Here is an 18,040-nt window from a genome sequence, read left to right as displayed (position 1 = left end):
TTACAGATTTGGAGAAAATCTGAGATGTTTCTCTTGACAAAAGAAACACTGCAATGCCCTCTCAGAGGATGGAACTCAGGACCTTCAGATTATGAGACTGACGCGCTGCCCACTGCGCTAAGAAGGCTGCTTGAAACCGCTAACAAATGCGTCTACACACCATGAAGAGGGAAGGTAGCAAAAATGCTGTTCTCATGTTGGAATATCAATACACTTCGGTTGCCTCGCTGGATTAAAATCGTCTGCAGTTATAATGGTCAGAAGACTGCTCTTTCCCAGTGCTTAAACCCACACCCCATACATTTAGCCATGCAAAAGAAATCAGGGCATACCATTCACCTCTCTAAGAAAGATCGTGCCATTTTTTCCTCCACATAACTGAGAATGAAATGGACTAAAACCCAGAATTAACATGCCGCCCCTAGCCGTAGATGCATCTAGATCTCAACACTTTACATGCTAATGTAACATAGCTGTGTGTCCTGCAAAAAGAGCAGGGGTACCTTAAGTCATCTCACAAGATGTGGAAACAGCACTCAACCATATCCTTCTTTGATGTATCCTGAACCAGTTGCCTTGAATACTCTGGCTTTTTTCGATTGCATCTAGCTGTTGTGTGTGGGGAATTATTCATTCTAGAGTCAACCTTATTCTATAAAAAACGGTGCTAGAAAATCCAGCTGTAAATCATATGGAATTCCACACCTGACGCTTCCCATTCCAGTGTCATATGTGGTGAATGTACATTCAATAGAATTCCAGGTTTCCATGCGTGGAGCAAGGTCTCCCTCTACAGGATGTGGGGATGTAGCTCATTGGTAGAGCGCATGCTTAGCATGTATGAGGCCCCGGGTTCAATCCCCGGCATCTCCAGCTTTTCGCCATGCTAATCTTGCCTTTTGACAGATAGCTAGGCTGGCATCATGAGTAAGGAAGTGAGATGTCATGCAGCTGGTGCCAGAACCCCACTTTCTTCGCCTTGCAAAACCTTTTGAAATGGGGCTATCTCATTTCCCGTGTTTATAGAAAAAAATAATCTTGCTTCCATAAGAAACCAAAGTGGTGATTTATCTTGGCATTCTTAGTATAGAAAACGGGCACAGCTGTCTTGGTCATTTATTTGAATTCTTCCTCTAAACCAGAGACTCTTACCAGAAGGTTTAAGAAAAACAGAATGTTTTCTTCATCCTAATCCCTTCTGAATGGTCCATTAATCTACTGGTTTTGCTTTTCCAGTTCCTTTCACAGAAGCATTAAAAATGCATGTTCTTCATGCTCCGTACGGAGTAATGACTCTCCTAACTTTCTGTCCTTTCCTTCATGTTCCCATGCTGTCATCCTTTTGCCAGAAATGCTTCCAAAGGGCTGTGGATTCCTCGGCCCCATGCCCTTTCAGGAAAACTCCTTTCTGTAGGATTTCTAATTCTAGGTCCCCTGCTTTCCTTCACGCAAGCACAGCACATTCAGGTAGGTAAGCAGTCCCCCTTTATGGTGATAAGATGTAGCTGAGAATGCACTCTAGGAAGTGGCAATTTGTAGAGCAAGCTGCAGGTCATATTCATGATTTTCAAGATTAGACTGCAGTACTCCCAGCCCACTCCCGCCGCAACCATTATTGAAAGAAAGATGAATGCAGCATGGAAAGCTGCACTGCCCAATCCTCCGATAGCTCAGTTGGGAGAGCGGAGGACTGTAGTGGAGAAACAGAAATCCTTAGGTCGCTGGTTCAAATCCGGCTCGGAGGAGTTTCCCCTTTTTTGTTTTCCATAGCTGCTTTCTCTCTTGTTAAAACATTATGTGCCCCTCTGATTGAGAAACATTTCCCTAGCTCCAAATAAATGCTAGGACAGAAGGGTAGACTTCTTCTGCTTTCCAATGAAATTGACCACATAGTCATTTCTGAGGGATGTTGGAAGAGAAATAAACAAGGACCTGCAGATCAGAATTCATTCCAAAGCCTTGACTAAATATATGAAGGCACTTGGAAGACTTCCAGTTTCATTGTACCAAGGTAGATGTTTCGGCAGCCGAACCAGCTAAAACTCACCTACAATGAGTGGCCATGGATATGAAAGAGGGAATCTACAAAGACACCAACTCCTTAAAACTGAGCAAGATGCAATGTGGAGGAATAGTTTACAGATTTGGAGAAAATCTGAGATGTTTCTCTTGACAAAAGAAACACTGCAATGCCCTCTCTGAGGATCGAACTCAGGACCTTCAGATTATGAGACTGACGCGCTGCCTACTGCGCTAAGAAGGCTGCTTGAAACCGCTAACAAATGCGTCTACACACCATGAAGAGGGAAGGTAGCAAAAATGCTGTTCTCATGTTGGAATATCAATACACTTTGGTTGCCTCGCTGGATTAAAATCGTCTGCAGTTATAATGGTCAGAAGACTGCTCTTTCCCAGTGCTTAAACCCACACCCCATACATTTAGCCATGCAAAAGAAATCAGGGCATACCATTCACCTCTCTAAGAAAGATCGCGCCATTTTTTCCTCCACATAACTGAGAATGAAATGGACTAAAACCCAGAATTAACATGCCGCCCCTAGCCGTAGATGCATCTAGATCTCAACACTTTACATGCTAATGTAACATAGCTGTGTGTCCTGCAAAAAGAGCAGGGGTACCTTAAGTCATCTCACAAGATGTGGAAACAGCACTCAACCATATCCTTCTTTGATGTATCCTGAACCAGTTGCCTTGAATACTCTGGCTTTTTTCGATTGCATCTAGCTGTTGTGTGTGGGGAATTATTCATTCTAGAGTCAACCTTATTCCATAAAAAACGGTGCTAGAAAATCCAGCTGTAAATCATATGGAATTCCACACCTGACGCTTCCCATTCCAGTGTCATATGTGGTGAATGTACATTCAATAGAATTCCAGGTTTCCATGCGTGGAGCAAGGTCTCCCTCTACAGGATGTGGGGATGTAGCTCAGTGGTAGAGCGCATGCTTAGCATGTATGAGGCCCCGGGTTCAATCCCCGGCATCTCCAGCTTTTCGCCATGCTAATCTTGCCTTTTGACAGATAGCTAGGCTGGCATCATGAGTAAGGAAGTGAGATGTCATGCAGCTGGTGCCAGAACCCCACTTTCTTCGCCTTGCAAAACCTTTTGAAATGGGGCTATCTCATTTCCCGTGTTTATAGAAAAAAATAATCTTGCTTCCATAAGAAACCAAAGTGGTGATTTATCTTGGCATTCTTAGTATAGAAAACGGGCACAGCTGTCTTGGTCATTTATTTGAATTCTTCCTCTAAACCAGAGACTCTTACCAGAAGGTTTAAGAAAAACAGAATGTTTTCTTCATCCTAATCCCTTCTGAATGGTCCATTAATCTACTGGTTTTGCTTTTCCAGTTCCTTTCACAGAAGCATTAAAAATGCATGTTCTTCATGCTCCGTACGGAGTAATGACTCTCCTAACTTTCTGTCCTTTCCTTCATGTTCCCATGCTGTCATCCTTTTGCCAGAAATGCTTCCAAAGGGCTGTGGATTCCTCGGCCCCATGCCCTTTCAGGAAAACTCCTTTCTGTAGGATTTCTAATTCTAGGTCCCCTGCTTTCCTTCACGCCAGCACAGCACATTCAGGTAGGTAAGCAGTCCCCCTTTATGGTGATAAGATGTAGCTGAGAATGCACTCTAGGAAGTGGCAATTTGTAGAGCAAGCTGCAGGTCATATTCATGATTTTCAAGATTAGACTGCAGTACTCCCAGCCCACTCCCGCCGCAACCATTATTGAAAGAAAGATGAATGCAGCATGGAAAGCTGCACTGCCCAATCCTCCGATAGCTCAGTTGGGAGAGCGGAGGACTGTAGTGGAGAAACAGAAATCCTTAGGTCGCTGGTTCAAATCCGGCTCGGAGGAGTTTCCCCTTTTTTGTTTTCCATAGCTGCTTTCTCTCTTGTTAAAACATTATGTGCCCCTCTGATTGAGAAACATTTCCCTAGCTCCAAATAAATGCTAGGACAGAAGGGTAGACTTCTTCTGCTTTCCAATGAAATTGACCACATAGTCATTTCTGAGGGATGTTGGAAGAGAAATAAACAAGGACCTGCAGATCAGAATTCATTCCAAAGCCTTGACTAAATATATGAAGGCACTTGGAAGACTTCCAGTTTCATTGTACCAAGGTAGATGTTTCGGCAGCCGAACCAGCTAAAACTCACCTACAATGAGTGGCCATGGATATGAAAGAGGGAATCTACAAAGACACCAACTCCTTAAAACTGAGCAAGATGCAATGTGGAGGAATAGTTTACAGATTTGGAGAAAATCTGAGATGTTTCTCTTGACAAAAGAAACACTGCAATGCCCTCTCTGAGGATCGAACTCAGGACCTTCAGATTATGAGACTGACGCGCTGCCTACTGCGCTAAGAAGGCTGCTTGAAACCGCTAACAAATGCGTCTACACACCATGAAGAGGGAAGGTAGCAAAAATGCTGTTCTCATGTTGGAATATCAATACACTTTGGTTGCCTCGCTGGATTAAAATCGTCTGCAGTTATAATGGTCAGAAGACTGCTCTTTCCCAGTGCTTAAACCCACACCCCATACATTTAGCCATGCAAAAGAAATCAGGGCATACCATTCACCTCTCTAAGAAAGATCGCGCCATTTTTTCCTCCACATAACTGAGAATGAAATGGACTAAAACCCAGAATTAACATGCCGCCCCTAGCCGTAGATGCATCTAGATCTCAACACTTTACATGCTAATGTAACATAGCTGTGTGTCCTGCAAAAAGAGCAGGGGTACCTTAAGTCATCTCACAAGATGTGGAAACAGCACTCAACCATATCCTTCTTTGATGTATCCTGAACCAGTTGCCTTGAATACTCTGGCTTTTTTCGATTGCATCTAGCTGTTGTGTGTGGGGAATTATTCATTCTAGAGTCAACCTTATTCCATAAAAAACGGTGCTAGAAAATCCAGCTGTAAATCATATGGAATTCCACACCTGACGCTTCCCATTCCAGTGTCATATGTGGTGAATGTACATTCAATAGAATTCCAGGTTTCCATGCGTGGAGCAAGGTCTCCCTCTACAGGATGTGGGGATGTAGCTCAGTGGTAGAGCGCATGCTTAGCATGTATGAGGCCCCGGGTTCAATCCCCGGCATCTCCAGCTTTTCGCCATGCTAATCTTGCCTTTTGACAGATAGCTAGGCTGGCATCATGAGTAAGGAAGTGAGATGTCATGCAGCTGGTGCCAGAACCCCACTTTCTTCGCCTTGCAAAACCTTTTGAAATGGGGCTATCTCATTTCCCGTGTTTATAGAAAAAAATAATCTTGCTTCCATAAGAAACCAAAGTGGTGATTTATCTTGGCATTCTTAGTATAGAAAACGGGCACAGCTGTCTTGGTCATTTATTTGAATTCTTCCTCTAAACCAGAGACTCTTACCAGAAGGTTTAAGAAAAACAGAATGTTTTCTTCATCCTAATCCCTTCTGAATGGTCCATTAATCTACTGGTTTTGCTTTTCCAGTTCCTTTCACAGAAGCATTAAAAATGCATGTTCTTCATGCTCCGTACGGAGTAATGACTCTCCTAACTTTCTGTCCTTTCCTTCATGTTCCCATGCTGTCATCCTTTTGCCAGAAATGCTTCCAAAGGGCTGTGGATTCCTCGGCCCCATGCCCTTTCAGGAAAACTCCTTTCTGTAGGATTTCTAATTCTAGGTCCCCTGCTTTCCTTCACGCCAGCACAGCACATTCAGGTAGGTAAGCAGTCCCCCTTTATGGTGATAAGATGTAGCTGAGAATGCACTCTAGGAAGTGGCAATTTGTAGAGCAAGCTGCAGGTCATATTCATGATTTTCAAGATTAGACTGCAGTACTCCCACCCCACTCCCGCCGCAACCATTATTGAAAGATTGATGAATGCAGCATGGAAAGCTGTACTGCCTAATCCTCCGATAGCTCAGTTGGGAGAGCGGAGGACTGTAGTGGAGAAACAGAAATCCTTAGGTCACTGGTTCAAATCCGGCTCGGAGGAGTTTCCCCTTTTTTGTTTTCCATTGCTGCTTTCTCTCTTGTTAAAACATTATGTGCCCCTCTGATTGAGAAACATTTCCCTAGCTCCAAATAAATGCTAGGACAGAAGGGTAGACTTCTTCTGCTTTCCAATGAAATTGACCACATAGTCATTTCTGAGGGATGTTGGAAGAGAAATAAACAAGGACCTGCAGATCAGAATTCATTCCAAAGCCTTGACTAAATATATGAAGGCACTTGGAAGACTTCCAGTTTCATTGTACCAAGGTAGATGTTTCGGCAGCCGAACCAGCTAAAACTCACCTACAATGAGTGGCCATGGATATGAAAGAGGGAATCTACAAAGACACCAACTCCTTAAAACTGAGCAAGATGCAATGTGGAGGAATAGTTTACAGATTTGGAGAAAATCTGAGATGTTTCTCTTGACAAAAGAAACACTGCAATGCCCTCTCTGAGGATCGAACTCAGGACCTTCAGATTATGAGACTGACGCGCTGCCTACTGCGCTAAGAAGGCTGCTTGAAACCGCTAACAAATGCGTCTACACACCATGAAGAGGGAAGGTAGCAAAAATGCTGTTCTCATGTTGGAATATCAATACACTTCGGTTGCCTCGCTGGATTAAAATCGTCTGCAGTTATAATGGTCAGAAGACTGCTCTTTCCCAGTGCTTAAACCCACACCCCATACATTTAGTCATGCAAAAGAAATCAGGGCATACCATTCACCTCTCTAAGAAAGATCGCGCCATTTTTTCCTCCACATAACTGAGAATGAAATGGACTAAAACCCAGAATTAACATGCCGCCCCTAGCCGTAGATGCATCTAGATCTCAACACTTTACATGCTAATGTAACATAGCTGTGTGTCCTGCAAAAAGAGCAGGGGTACCTTAAGTCATCTCACAAGATGTGGAAACAGCACTCAACCATATCCTTCTTTGATGTATCCTGAACCAGTTGCCTTGAATACTCTGGCTTTTTTCGATTGCATCTAGCTGTTGTGTGTGGGGAATTATTCATTCTAGAGTCAACCTTATTCCATAAAAAACGGTGCTAGAAAATCCAGCTGTAAATCATATGGAATTCCACACCTGACGCTTCCCATTCCAGTGTCATATGTGGTGAATGTACATTCAATAGAATTCCAGGTTTCCATGCGTGGAGCAAGGTCTCCATCTACAGGATGTGGGGATGTAGCTCAGTGGTAGAGCGCATGCTTAGCATGTATGAGGCCCCGGGTTCAATCCCCGGCATCTCCAGCTTTTCGCCATGCTAATCTTGCCTTTTGACAGATAGCTAGGCTGGCATCATGAGTAAGGAAGTGAGATGTCATGCAGCTGGTGCCAGAACCCCACTTTCTTCGCCTTGCAAAACCTTTTGAAATGGGGCTATCTCATTTCCCGTGTTTATAGAAAAAAATAATCTTGCTTCCATAAGAAACCAAAGTGGTGATTTATCTTGGCATTCTTAGTATAGAAAACGGGCACAGCTGTCTTGGTCATTTATTTGAATTCTTCCTCTAAACCAGAGACTCTTACCAGAAGGTTTAAGAAAAACAGAATGTTTTCTTCATCCTAATCCCTTCTGAATGGTCCATTAATCTACTGGTTTTGCTTTTCCAGTTCCTTTCACAGAAGCATTAAAAATGCATGTTCTTCATGCTCCGTACGGAGTAATGACTCTCCTAACTTTCTGTCCTTTCCTTCATGTTCCCATGCTGTCATCCTTTTGCCAGAAATGCTTCCAAAGGGCTGTGGATTCCTCGGCCCCATGCCCTTTCAGGAAAACTCCTTTCTGTAGGATTTCTAATTCTAGGTCCCCTGCTTTCCTTCACGCCAGCACAGCACATTCAGGTAGGTAAGCAGTCCCCCTTTATGGTGATAAGATGTAGCTGAGAATGCACTCTAGGAAGTGGCAATTTGTAGAGCAAGCTGCAGGTCATATTCATGATTTTCAAGATTAGACTGCAGTACTCCCAGCCCACTCCCGCCGCAACCATTATTGAAAGAAAGATGAATGCAGCATGGAAAGCTGCACTGCCCAATCCTCCGATAGCTCAGTTGGGAGAGCGGAGGACTGTAGTGGAGAAACAGAAATCCTTAGGTCGCTGGTTCAAATCCGGCTCGGAGGAGTTTCCCCTTTTTTGTTTTCCATAGCTGCTTTCTCTCTTGTTAAAACATTATGTGCCCCTCTGATTGAGAAACATTTCCCTAGCTCCAAATAAATGCTAGGACAGAAGGGTAGACTTCTTCTGCTTTCCAATGAAATTGACCACATAGTCATTTCTGAGGGATGTTGGAAGAGAAATAAACAAGGACCTGCAGATCAGAATTCATTCCAAAGCCTTGACTAAATATATGAAGGCACTTGGAAGACTTCCAGTTTCATTGTACCAAGGTAGATGTTTCGGCAGCCGAACCAGCTAAAACTCACCTACAATGAGTGGCCATGGATATGAAAGAGGGAATCTACAAAGACACCAACTCCTTAAAACTGAGCAAGATGCAATGTGGAGGAATAGTTTACAGATTTGGAGAAAATCTGAGATGTTTCTCTTGACAAAAGAAACACTGCAATGCCCTCTCTGAGGATCGAACTCAGGACCTTCAGATTATGAGACTGACGCGCTGCCTACTGCGCTAAGAAGGCTGCTTGAAACCGCTAACAAATGCGTCTACACACCATGAAGAGGGAAGGTAGCAAAAATGCTGTTCTCATGTTGGAATATCAATACACTTTGGTTGCCTCGCTGGATTAAAATCGTCTGCAGTTATAATGGTCAGAAGACTGCTCTTTCCCAGTGCTTAAACCCACACCCCATACATTTAGCCATGCAAAAGAAATCAGGGCATACCATTCACCTCTCTAAGAAAGATCGCGCCATTTTTTCCTCCACATAACTGAGAATGAAATGGACTAAAACCCAGAATTAACATGCCGCCCCTAGCCGTAGATGCATCTAGATCTCAACACTTTACATGCTAATGTAACATAGCTGTGTGTCCTGCAAAAAGAGCAGGGGTACCTTAAGTCATCTCACAAGATGTGGAAACAGCACTCAACCATATCCTTCTTTGATGTATCCTGAACCAGTTGCCTTGAATACTCTGGCTTTTTTCGATTGCATCTAGCTGTTGTGTGTGGGGAATTATTCATTCTAGAGTCAACCTTATTCCATAAAAAACGGTGCTAGAAAATCCAGCTGTAAATCATATGGAATTCCACACCTGACGCTTCCCATTCCAGTGTCATATGTGGTGAATGTACATTCAATAGAATTCCAGGTTTCCATGCGTGGAGCAAGGTCTCCCTCTACAGGATGTGGGGATGTAGCTCAGTGGTAGAGCGCATGCTTAGCATGTATGAGGCCCCGGGTTCAATCCCCGGCATCTCCAGCTTTTCGCCATGCTAATCTTGCCTTTTGACAGATAGCTAGGCTGGCATCATGAGTAAGGAAGTGAGATGTCATGCAGCTGGTGCCAGAACCCCACTTTCTTCGCCTTGCAAAACCTTTTGAAATGGGGCTATCTCATTTCCCGTGTTTATAGAAAAAAATAATCTTGCTTCCATAAGAAACCAAAGTGGTGATTTATCTTGGCATTCTTAGTATAGAAAACGGGCACAGCTGTCTTGGTCATTTATTTGAATTCTTCCTCTAAACCAGAGACTCTTACCAGAAGGTTTAAGAAAAACAGAATGTTTTCTTCATCCTAATCCCTTCTGAATGGTCCATTAATCTACTGGTTTTGCTTTTCCAGTTCCTTTCACAGAAGCATTAAAAATGCATGTTCTTCATGCTCCGTACGGAGTAATGACTCTCCTAACTTTCTGTCCTTTCCTTCATGTTCCCATGCTGTCATCCTTTTGCCAGAAATGCTTCCAAAGGGCTGTGGATTCCTCGGCCCCATGCCCTTTCAGGAAAACTCCTTTCTGTAGGATTTCTAATTCTAGGTCCCCTGCTTTCCTTCACGCCAGCACAGCACATTCAGGTAGGTAAGCAGTCCCCCTTTATGGTGATAAGATGTAGCTGAGAATGCACTCTAGGAAGTGGCAATTTGTAGAGCAAGCTGCAGGTCATATTCATGATTTTCAAGATTAGACTGCAGTACTCCCAGCCCACTCCCGCCGCAACCATTATTGAAAGAAAGATGAATGCAGCATGGAAAGCTGCACTGCCCAATCCTCCGATAGCTCAGTTGGGAGAGCGGAGGACTGTAGTGGAGAAACAGAAATCCTTAGGTCGCTGGTTCAAATCCGGCTCGGAGGAGTTTCCCCTTTTTTGTTTTCCATAGCTGCTTTCTCTCTTGTTAAAACATTATGTGCCCCTCTGATTGAGAAACATTTCCCTAGCTCCAAATAAATGCTAGGACAGAAGGGTAGACTTCTTCTGCTTTCCAATGAAATTGACCACATAGTCATTTCTGAGGGATGTTGGAAGAGAAATAAACAAGGACCTGCAGATCAGAATTCATTCCAAAGCCTTGACTAAATATATGAAGGCACTTGGAAGACTTCCAGTTTCATTGTACCAAGGTAGATGTTTCGGCAGCCGAACCAGCTAAAACTCACCTACAATGAGTGGCCATGGATATGAAAGAGGGAATCTACAAAGACACCAACTCCTTAAAACTGAGCAAGATGCAATGTGGAGGAATAGTTTACAGATTTGGAGAAAATCTGAGATGTTTCTCTTGACAAAAGAAACACTGCAATGCCCTCTCTGAGGATCGAACTCAGGACCTTCAGATTATGAGACTGACGCGCTGCCTACTGCGCTAAGAAGGCTGCTTGAAACCGCTAACAAATGCGTCTACACACCATGAAGAGGGAAGGTAGCAAAAATGCTGTTCTCATGTTGGAATATCAATACACTTTGGTTGCCTCGCTGGATTAAAATCGTCTGCAGTTATAATGGTCAGAAGACTGCTCTTTCCCAGTGCTTAAACCCACACCCCATACATTTAGCCATGCAAAAGAAATCAGGGCATACCATTCACCTCTCTAAGAAAGATCGCGCCATTTTTTCCTCCACATAACTGAGAATGAAATGGACTAAAACCCAGAATTAACATGCCGCCCCTAGCCGTAGATGCATCTAGATCTCAACACTTTACATGCTAATGTAACATAGCTGTGTGTCCTGCAAAAAGAGCAGGGGTACCTTAAGTCATCTCACAAGATGTGGAAACAGCACTCAACCATATCCTTCTTTGATGTATCCTGAACCAGTTGCCTTGAATACTCTGGCTTTTTTCGATTGCATCTAGCTGTTGTGTGTGGGGAATTATTCATTCTAGAGTCAACCTTATTCCATAAAAAACGGTGCTAGAAAATCCAGCTGTAAATCATATGGAATTCCACACCTGACGCTTCCCATTCCAGTGTCATATGTGGTGAATGTACATTCAATAGAATTCCAGGTTTCCATGCGTGGAGCAAGGTCTCCCTCTACAGGATGTGGGGATGTAGCTCAGTGGTAGAGCGCATGCTTAGCATGTATGAGGCCCCGGGTTCAATCCCCGGCATCTCCAGCTTTTCGCCATGCTAATCTTGCCTTTTGACAGATAGCTAGGCTGGCATCATGAGTAAGGAAGTGAGATGTCATGCAGCTGGTGCCAGAACCCCACTTTCTTCGCCTTGCAAAACCTTTTGAAATGGGGCTATCTCATTTCCCGTGTTTATAGAAAAAAATAATCTTGCTTCCATAAGAAACCAAAGTGGTGATTTATCTTGGCATTCTTAGTATAGAAAACGGGCACAGCTGTCTTGGTCATTTATTTGAATTCTTCCTCTAAACCAGAGACTCTTACCAGAAGGTTTAAGAAAAACAGAATGTTTTCTTCATCCTAATCCCTTCTGAATGGTCCATTAATCTACTGGTTTTGCTTTTCCAGTTCCTTTCACAGAAGCATTAAAAATGCATGTTCTTCATGCTCCGTACGGAGTAATGACTCTCCTAACTTTCTGTCCTTTCCTTCATGTTCCCATGCTGTCATCCTTTTGCCAGAAATGCTTCCAAAGGGCTGTGGATTCCTCGGCCCCATGCCCTTTCAGGAAAACTCCTTTCTGTAGGATTTCTAATTCTAGGTCCCCTGCTTTCCTTCACGCCAGCACAGCACATTCAGGTAGGTAAGCAGTCCCCCTTTATGGTGATAAGATGTAGCTGAGAATGCACTCTAGGAAGTGGCAATTTGTAGAGCAAGCTGCAGGTCATATTCATGATTTTCAAGATTAGACTGCAGTACTCCCACCCCACTCCCGCCGCAACCATTATTGAAAGATTGATGAATGCAGCATGGAAAGCTGTACTGCCTAATCCTCCGATAGCTCAGTTGGGAGAGCGGAGGACTGTAGTGGAGAAACAGAAATCCTTAGGTCACTGGTTCAAATCCGGCTCGGAGGAGTTTCCCCTTTTTTGTTTTCCATTGCTGCTTTCTCTCTTGTTAAAACATTATGTGCCCCTCTGATTGAGAAACATTTCCCTAGCTCCAAATAAATGCTAGGACAGAAGGGTAGACTTCTTCTGCTTTCCAATGAAATTGACCACATAGTCATTTCTGAGGGATGTTGGAAGAGAAATAAACAAGGACCTGCAGATCAGAATTCATTCCAAAGCCTTGACTAAATATATGAAGGCACTTGGAAGACTTCCAGTTTCATTGTACCAAGGTAGATGTTTCGGCAGCCGAACCAGCTAAAACTCACCTACAATGAGTGGCCATGGATATGAAAGAGGGAATCTACAAAGACACCAACTCCTTAAAACTGAGCAAGATGCAATGTGGAGGAATAGTTTACAGATTTGGAGAAAATCTGAGATGTTTCTCTTGACAAAAGAAACACTGCAATGCCCTCTCTGAGGATCGAACTCAGGACCTTCAGATTATGAGACTGACGCGCTGCCTACTGCGCTAAGAAGGCTGCTTGAAACCGCTAACAAATGCGTCTACACACCATGAAGAGGGAAGGTAGCAAAAATGCTGTTCTCATGTTGGAATATCAATACACTTCGGTTGCCTCGCTGGATTAAAATCGTCTGCAGTTATAATGGTCAGAAGACTGCTCTTTCCCAGTGCTTAAACCCACACCCCATACATTTAGTCATGCAAAAGAAATCAGGGCATACCATTCACCTCTCTAAGAAAGATCGCGCCATTTTTTCCTCCACATAACTGAGAATGAAATGGACTAAAACCCAGAATTAACATGCCGCCCCTAGCCGTAGATGCATCTAGATCTCAACACTTTACATGCTAATGTAACATAGCTGTGTGTCCTGCAAAAAGAGCAGGGGTACCTTAAGTCATCTCACAAGATGTGGAAACAGCACTCAACCATATCCTTCTTTGATGTATCCTGAACCAGTTGCCTTGAATACTCTGGCTTTTTTCGATTGCATCTAGCTGTTGTGTGTGGGGAATTATTCATTCTAGAGTCAACCTTATTCCATAAAAAACGGTGCTAGAAAATCCAGCTGTAAATCATATGGAATTCCACACCTGACGCTTCCCATTCCAGTGTCATATGTGGTGAATGTACATTCAATAGAATTCCAGGTTTCCATGCGTGGAGCAAGGTCTCCATCTACAGGATGTGGGGATGTAGCTCAGTGGTAGAGCGCATGCTTAGCATGTATGAGGCCCCGGGTTCAATCCCCGGCATCTCCAGCTTTTCGCCATGCTAATCTTGCCTTTTGACAGATAGCTAGGCTGGCATCATGAGTAAGGAAGTGAGATGTCATGCAGCTGGTGCCAGAACCCCACTTTCTTCGCCTTGCAAAACCTTTTGAAATGGGGCTATCTCATTTCCCGTGTTTATAGAAAAAAATAATCTTGCTTCCATAAGAAACCAAAGTGGTGATTTATCTTGGCATTCTTAGTATAGAAAACGGGCACAGCTGTCTTGGTCATTTATTTGAATTCTTCCTCTAAACCAGAGACTCTTACCAGAAGGTTTAAGAAAAACAGAATGTTTTCTTCATCCTAATCCCTTCTGAATGGTCCATTAATCTACTGGTTTTGCTTTTCCAGTTCCTTTCACAGAAGCATTAAAAATGCATGTTCTTCATGCTCCGTACGGAGTAATGACTCTCCTAACTTTCTGTCCTTTCCTTCATGTTCCCATGCTGTCATCCTTTTGCCAGAAATGCTTCCAAAGGGCTGTGGATTCCTCGGCCCCATGCCCTTTCAGGAAAACTCCTTTCTGTAGGATTTCTAATTCTAGGTCCCCTGCTTTCCTTCACGCCAGCACAGCACATTCAGGTAGGTAAGCAGTCCCCCTTTATGGTGATAAGATGTAGCTGAGAATGCACTCTAGGAAGTGGCAATTTGTAGAGCAAGCTGCAGGTCATATTCATGATTTTCAAGATTAGACTGCAGTACTCCCAGCCCACTCCCGCCGCAACCATTATTGAAAGAAAGATGAATGCAGCATGGAAAGCTGCACTGCCCAATCCTCCGATAGCTCAGTTGGGAGAGCGGAGGACTGTAGTGGAGAAACAGAAATCCTTAGGTCGCTGGTTCAAATCCGGCTCGGAGGAGTTTCCCCTTTTTTGTTTTCCATAGCTGCTTTCTCTCTTGTTAAAACATTATGTGCCCCTCTGATTGAGAAACATTTCCCTAGCTCCAAATAAATGCTAGGACAGAAGGGTAGACTTCTTCTGCTTTCCAATGAAATTGACCACATAGTCATTTCTGAGGGATGTTGGAAGAGAAATAAACAAGGACCTGCAGATCAGAATTCATTCCAAAGCCTTGACTAAATATATGAAGGCACTTGGAAGACTTCCAGTTTCATTGTACCAAGGTAGATGTTTCGGCAGCCGAACCAGCTAAAACTCACCTACAATGAGTGGCCATGGATATGAAAGAGGGAATCTACAAAGACACCAACTCCTTAAAACTGAGCAAGATGCAATGTGGAGGAATAGTTTACAGATTTGGAGAAAATCTGAGATGTTTCTCTTGACAAAAGAAACACTGCAATGCCCTCTCTGAGGATCGAACTCAGGACCTTCAGATTATGAGACTGACGCGCTGCCTACTGCGCTAAGAAGGCTGCTTGAAACCGCTAACAAATGCGTCTACACACCATGAAGAGGGAAGGTAGCAAAAATGCTGTTCTCATGTTGGAATATCAATACACTTCGGTTGCCTCGCTGGATTAAAATCGTCTGCAGTTATAATGGTCAGAAGACTGCTCTTTCCCAGTGCTTAAACCCACACCCCATACATTTAGCCATGCAAAAGAAATCAGGGCATACCATTCACCTCTCTAAGAAAGATCGCGCCATTTTTTCCTCCACATAACTGAGAATGAAATGGACTAAAACCCAGAATTAACATGCCGCCCCTAGCCGTAGATGCATCTAGATCTCAACACTTTACATGCTAATGTAACATAGCTGTGTGTCCTGCAAAAAGAGCAGGGGTACCTTAAGTCATCTCACAAGATGTGGAAACAGCACTCAACCATATCCTTCTTTGATGTATCCTGAACCAGTTGCCTTGAATACTCTGGCTTTTTTCGATTGCATCTAGCTGTTGTGTGTGGGGAATTATTCATTCTAGAGTCAACCTTATTCCATAAAAAACGGTGCTAGAAAATCCAGCTGTAAATCATATGGAATTCCACACCTGACGCTTCCCATTCCAGTGTCATATGTGGTGAATGTACATTCAATAGAATTCCAGGTTTCCATGCGTGGAGCAAGGTCTCCCTCTACAGGATGTGGGGATGTAGCTCAGTGGTAGAGCGCATGCTTAGCATGTATGAGGCCCCGGGTTCAATCCCCGGCATCTCCAGCTTTTCGCCATGCTAATCTTGCCTTTTGACAGATAGCTAGGCTGGCATCATGAGTAAGGAAGTGAGATGTCATGCAGCTGGTGCCAGAACCCCACTTTCTTCGCCTTGCAAAACCTTTTGAAATGGGGCTATCTCATTTCACGTGTTTATAGAAAAAAATAATCTTGCTTCCATAAGAAACCAAAGTGGTGATTTATCTTGGCATTCTTAGTATAGAAAACGGGCACAGCTGTCTTGGTCATTTATTTGAATTCTTCCTCTAAACCAGAGACTCTTACCAGAAGGTTTAAGAAAAACAGAATGTTTTCTTCATCCTAATCCCTTCTGAATGGTCCATTAATCTACTGGTTTTGCTTTTCCAGTTCCTTTCACAGAAGCATTAAAAATGCATGTTCTTCATGCTCCGTACGGAGTAATGACTCTCCTAACTTTCTGTCCTTTCCTTCATGTTCCCATGCTGTCATCCTTTTGCCAGAAATGCTTCCAAAGGGCTGTGGATTCCTCGGCCCCATGCCCTTTCAGGAAAACTCCTTTCTGTAGGATTTCTAATTCTAGGTCCCCTGCTTTCCTTCACGCCAGCACAGCACATTCAGGTAGGTAAGCAGTCCCCCTTTATGGTGATAAGATGTAGCTGAGAATGCACTCTAGGAAGTGGCAATTTGTAGAGCAAGCTGCAGGTCATATTCATGATTTTCAAGATTAGACTGCAGTACTCCCAGCCCACTCCCGCCGCAACCATTATTGAAAGAAAGATGAATGCAGCATGGAAAGCTGCACTGCCCAATCCTCCGATAGCTCAGTTGGGAGAGCGGAGGACTGTAGTGGAGAAACAGAAATCCTTAGGTCGCTGGTTCAAATCCGGCTCGGAGGAGTTTCCCCTTTTTTGTTTTCCATAGCTGCTTTCTCTCTTGTTAAAACATTATGTGCCCCTCTGATTGAGAAACATTTCCCTAGCTCCAAATAAATGCTAGGACAGAAGGGTAGACTTCTTCTGCTTTCCAATGAAATTGACCACATAGTCATTTCTGAGGGATGTTGGAAGAGAAATAAACAAGGACCTGCAGATCAGAATTCATTCCAAAGCCTTGACTAAATATATGAAGGCACTTGGAAGACTTCCAGTTTCATTGTACCAAGGTAGATGTTTCGGCAGCCGAACCAGCTAAAACTCACCTACAATGAGTGGCCATGGATATGAAAGAGGGAATCTACAAAGACACCAACTCCTTAAAACTGAGCAAGATGCAATGTGGAGGAATAGTTTACAGATTTGGAGAAAATCTGAGATGTTTCTCTTGACAAAAGAAACACTACAATGCCCTCTCTGAGGATGGAACTCAGGACCTTCAGATTATGAGACTGACGCGCTGCCCACTGCGCTAAGAAGGCTGCTTGAAACCGCTAACAAATGCGTCTACACACCATGAAGAGGGAAGGTAGCAAAAATGCTGTTCTCATGTTGGAATATCAATACACTTCGGTTGCCTCGCTGGATTAAAATCGTCTGCAGTTATAATGGTCAGAAGACTGCTCTTTCCCAGTGCTTAAACCCACACCCCATACATTTAGCCATGAAAAAGAAATCAGGGCATACCATTCACCTCTCTAAGAAAGATAGTGCCATTTTTTCCTCCACATAACTGAGAATGAAATGGACTAAAACCCAGAATTAACATGCCGCCCCTAGCCGTAGATGCATCTAGATCTCAACACTTTACATGCTAATGTAACATAGCTGTGTGTCCTGCAAAAAGAGCAGGGGTACCTTAAGTCATCTCACAAGATGTGGAAACAGCACTCAACCATATCCTTCTTTGATGTATCCTGAACCAGTTGCCTTGAATACTCTGGCTTTTTTCGATTGCATCTAGCTGTTGTGTGTGGGGAATTATTCATTCTAGAGTCAACCTTATTCCATAAAAAACGGTGCTAGAAAATCCAGCTGTAAATCATATGGAATTCCACACCTGACGCTTCCCATTCCAGTGTCATATGTGGTGAATGTACATTCAATAGAATTCCAGGTTTCCATGCGTGGAGCAAGGTCTCCCTCTACAGGATGTGGGGATGCAGCTCAGTGGTAGAGCGCATGCTTAGCATGTATGAGGCCCCGGGTTCAATCCCCGGCATCTCCAGCTTTTCGCCATGCTAATCTTGCCTTTTGACAGATAGCTAGGCTGGCATCATGAGTAAGGAAGTGAGATGTCATGCAGC

At 43.6% G+C, this 18,040-nt stretch overlaps 21 non-coding genes across 21 annotated transcripts; 13 read left to right on the top strand and 8 right to left on the bottom strand.

Moving 5' to 3' along the window:
* Positions 1–1,659: 1,659 nt before the first annotated feature.
* TRNAY-GUA (transfer RNA tyrosine (anticodon GUA)) lies at positions 1,660–1,745 on the top strand. Its single transcript is given in 2 exon segments — positions 1,660–1,696; positions 1,710–1,745. It is a non-coding gene; the product is annotated as a tRNA-Tyr (tRNA).
* A 445-nt stretch (positions 1,746–2,190) lies between these two features.
* TRNAM-CAU (transfer RNA methionine (anticodon CAU)) lies at positions 2,191–2,263 on the bottom strand. Its single transcript has one exon. It is a non-coding gene; the product is annotated as a tRNA-Met (tRNA).
* A 674-nt stretch (positions 2,264–2,937) lies between these two features.
* On the top strand, positions 2,938–3,009 carry TRNAA-AGC (transfer RNA alanine (anticodon AGC)). The gene has a single exon. It is a non-coding gene; the product is annotated as a tRNA-Ala (tRNA).
* A 786-nt stretch (positions 3,010–3,795) lies between these two features.
* TRNAY-GUA (transfer RNA tyrosine (anticodon GUA)) lies at positions 3,796–3,881 on the top strand. The gene is given in 2 exon segments: positions 3,796–3,832; positions 3,846–3,881. It is a non-coding gene; the product is annotated as a tRNA-Tyr (tRNA).
* Positions 3,882–4,326: 445 nt separating this feature from the next.
* Positions 4,327–4,399, bottom strand: TRNAM-CAU (transfer RNA methionine (anticodon CAU)). The gene has a single exon. It is a non-coding gene; the product is annotated as a tRNA-Met (tRNA).
* A 674-nt stretch (positions 4,400–5,073) lies between these two features.
* TRNAA-AGC (transfer RNA alanine (anticodon AGC)) lies at positions 5,074–5,145 on the top strand. The gene has a single exon. It is a non-coding gene; the product is annotated as a tRNA-Ala (tRNA).
* Positions 5,146–6,462: 1,317 nt separating this feature from the next.
* On the bottom strand, positions 6,463–6,535 carry TRNAM-CAU (transfer RNA methionine (anticodon CAU)). Its single transcript has one exon. It is a non-coding gene; the product is annotated as a tRNA-Met (tRNA).
* Positions 6,536–7,209: 674 nt separating this feature from the next.
* Positions 7,210–7,281, top strand: TRNAA-AGC (transfer RNA alanine (anticodon AGC)). The gene has a single exon. It is a non-coding gene; the product is annotated as a tRNA-Ala (tRNA).
* Positions 7,282–8,067: 786 nt separating this feature from the next.
* On the top strand, positions 8,068–8,153 carry TRNAY-GUA (transfer RNA tyrosine (anticodon GUA)). Its single transcript is given in 2 exon segments — positions 8,068–8,104; positions 8,118–8,153. It is a non-coding gene; the product is annotated as a tRNA-Tyr (tRNA).
* A 445-nt stretch (positions 8,154–8,598) lies between these two features.
* TRNAM-CAU (transfer RNA methionine (anticodon CAU)) lies at positions 8,599–8,671 on the bottom strand. Its single transcript has one exon. It is a non-coding gene; the product is annotated as a tRNA-Met (tRNA).
* A 674-nt stretch (positions 8,672–9,345) lies between these two features.
* Positions 9,346–9,417, top strand: TRNAA-AGC (transfer RNA alanine (anticodon AGC)). The gene has a single exon. It is a non-coding gene; the product is annotated as a tRNA-Ala (tRNA).
* A 786-nt stretch (positions 9,418–10,203) lies between these two features.
* Positions 10,204–10,289, top strand: TRNAY-GUA (transfer RNA tyrosine (anticodon GUA)). Its single transcript is given in 2 exon segments — positions 10,204–10,240; positions 10,254–10,289. It is a non-coding gene; the product is annotated as a tRNA-Tyr (tRNA).
* Positions 10,290–10,734: 445 nt separating this feature from the next.
* Positions 10,735–10,807, bottom strand: TRNAM-CAU (transfer RNA methionine (anticodon CAU)). The gene has a single exon. It is a non-coding gene; the product is annotated as a tRNA-Met (tRNA).
* Positions 10,808–11,481: 674 nt separating this feature from the next.
* TRNAA-AGC (transfer RNA alanine (anticodon AGC)) lies at positions 11,482–11,553 on the top strand. Its single transcript has one exon. It is a non-coding gene; the product is annotated as a tRNA-Ala (tRNA).
* Positions 11,554–12,870: 1,317 nt separating this feature from the next.
* On the bottom strand, positions 12,871–12,943 carry TRNAM-CAU (transfer RNA methionine (anticodon CAU)). The gene has a single exon. It is a non-coding gene; the product is annotated as a tRNA-Met (tRNA).
* A 674-nt stretch (positions 12,944–13,617) lies between these two features.
* On the top strand, positions 13,618–13,689 carry TRNAA-AGC (transfer RNA alanine (anticodon AGC)). Its single transcript has one exon. It is a non-coding gene; the product is annotated as a tRNA-Ala (tRNA).
* Positions 13,690–14,475: 786 nt separating this feature from the next.
* Positions 14,476–14,561, top strand: TRNAY-GUA (transfer RNA tyrosine (anticodon GUA)). The gene is given in 2 exon segments: positions 14,476–14,512; positions 14,526–14,561. It is a non-coding gene; the product is annotated as a tRNA-Tyr (tRNA).
* Positions 14,562–15,006: 445 nt separating this feature from the next.
* Positions 15,007–15,079, bottom strand: TRNAM-CAU (transfer RNA methionine (anticodon CAU)). The gene has a single exon. It is a non-coding gene; the product is annotated as a tRNA-Met (tRNA).
* A 674-nt stretch (positions 15,080–15,753) lies between these two features.
* TRNAA-AGC (transfer RNA alanine (anticodon AGC)) lies at positions 15,754–15,825 on the top strand. The gene has a single exon. It is a non-coding gene; the product is annotated as a tRNA-Ala (tRNA).
* A 786-nt stretch (positions 15,826–16,611) lies between these two features.
* TRNAY-GUA (transfer RNA tyrosine (anticodon GUA)) lies at positions 16,612–16,697 on the top strand. The gene is given in 2 exon segments: positions 16,612–16,648; positions 16,662–16,697. It is a non-coding gene; the product is annotated as a tRNA-Tyr (tRNA).
* A 445-nt stretch (positions 16,698–17,142) lies between these two features.
* Positions 17,143–17,215, bottom strand: TRNAM-CAU (transfer RNA methionine (anticodon CAU)). Its single transcript has one exon. It is a non-coding gene; the product is annotated as a tRNA-Met (tRNA).
* Between the last annotated feature and the right edge of the window lie 825 nt (positions 17,216–18,040).

Source organism: Pleurodeles waltl, unplaced genomic scaffold (assembly GCF_031143425.1).
Source record: "Pleurodeles waltl isolate 20211129_DDA unplaced genomic scaffold, aPleWal1.hap1.20221129 scaffold_107, whole genome shotgun sequence".
Lineage (NCBI taxonomy): Eukaryota > Metazoa > Chordata > Amphibia > Caudata > Salamandridae > Pleurodeles > Pleurodeles waltl.
The sequence above is the reverse complement of the archived record's forward strand: the minus strand, read 5'-3'. Positions and strand labels throughout refer to the sequence as shown.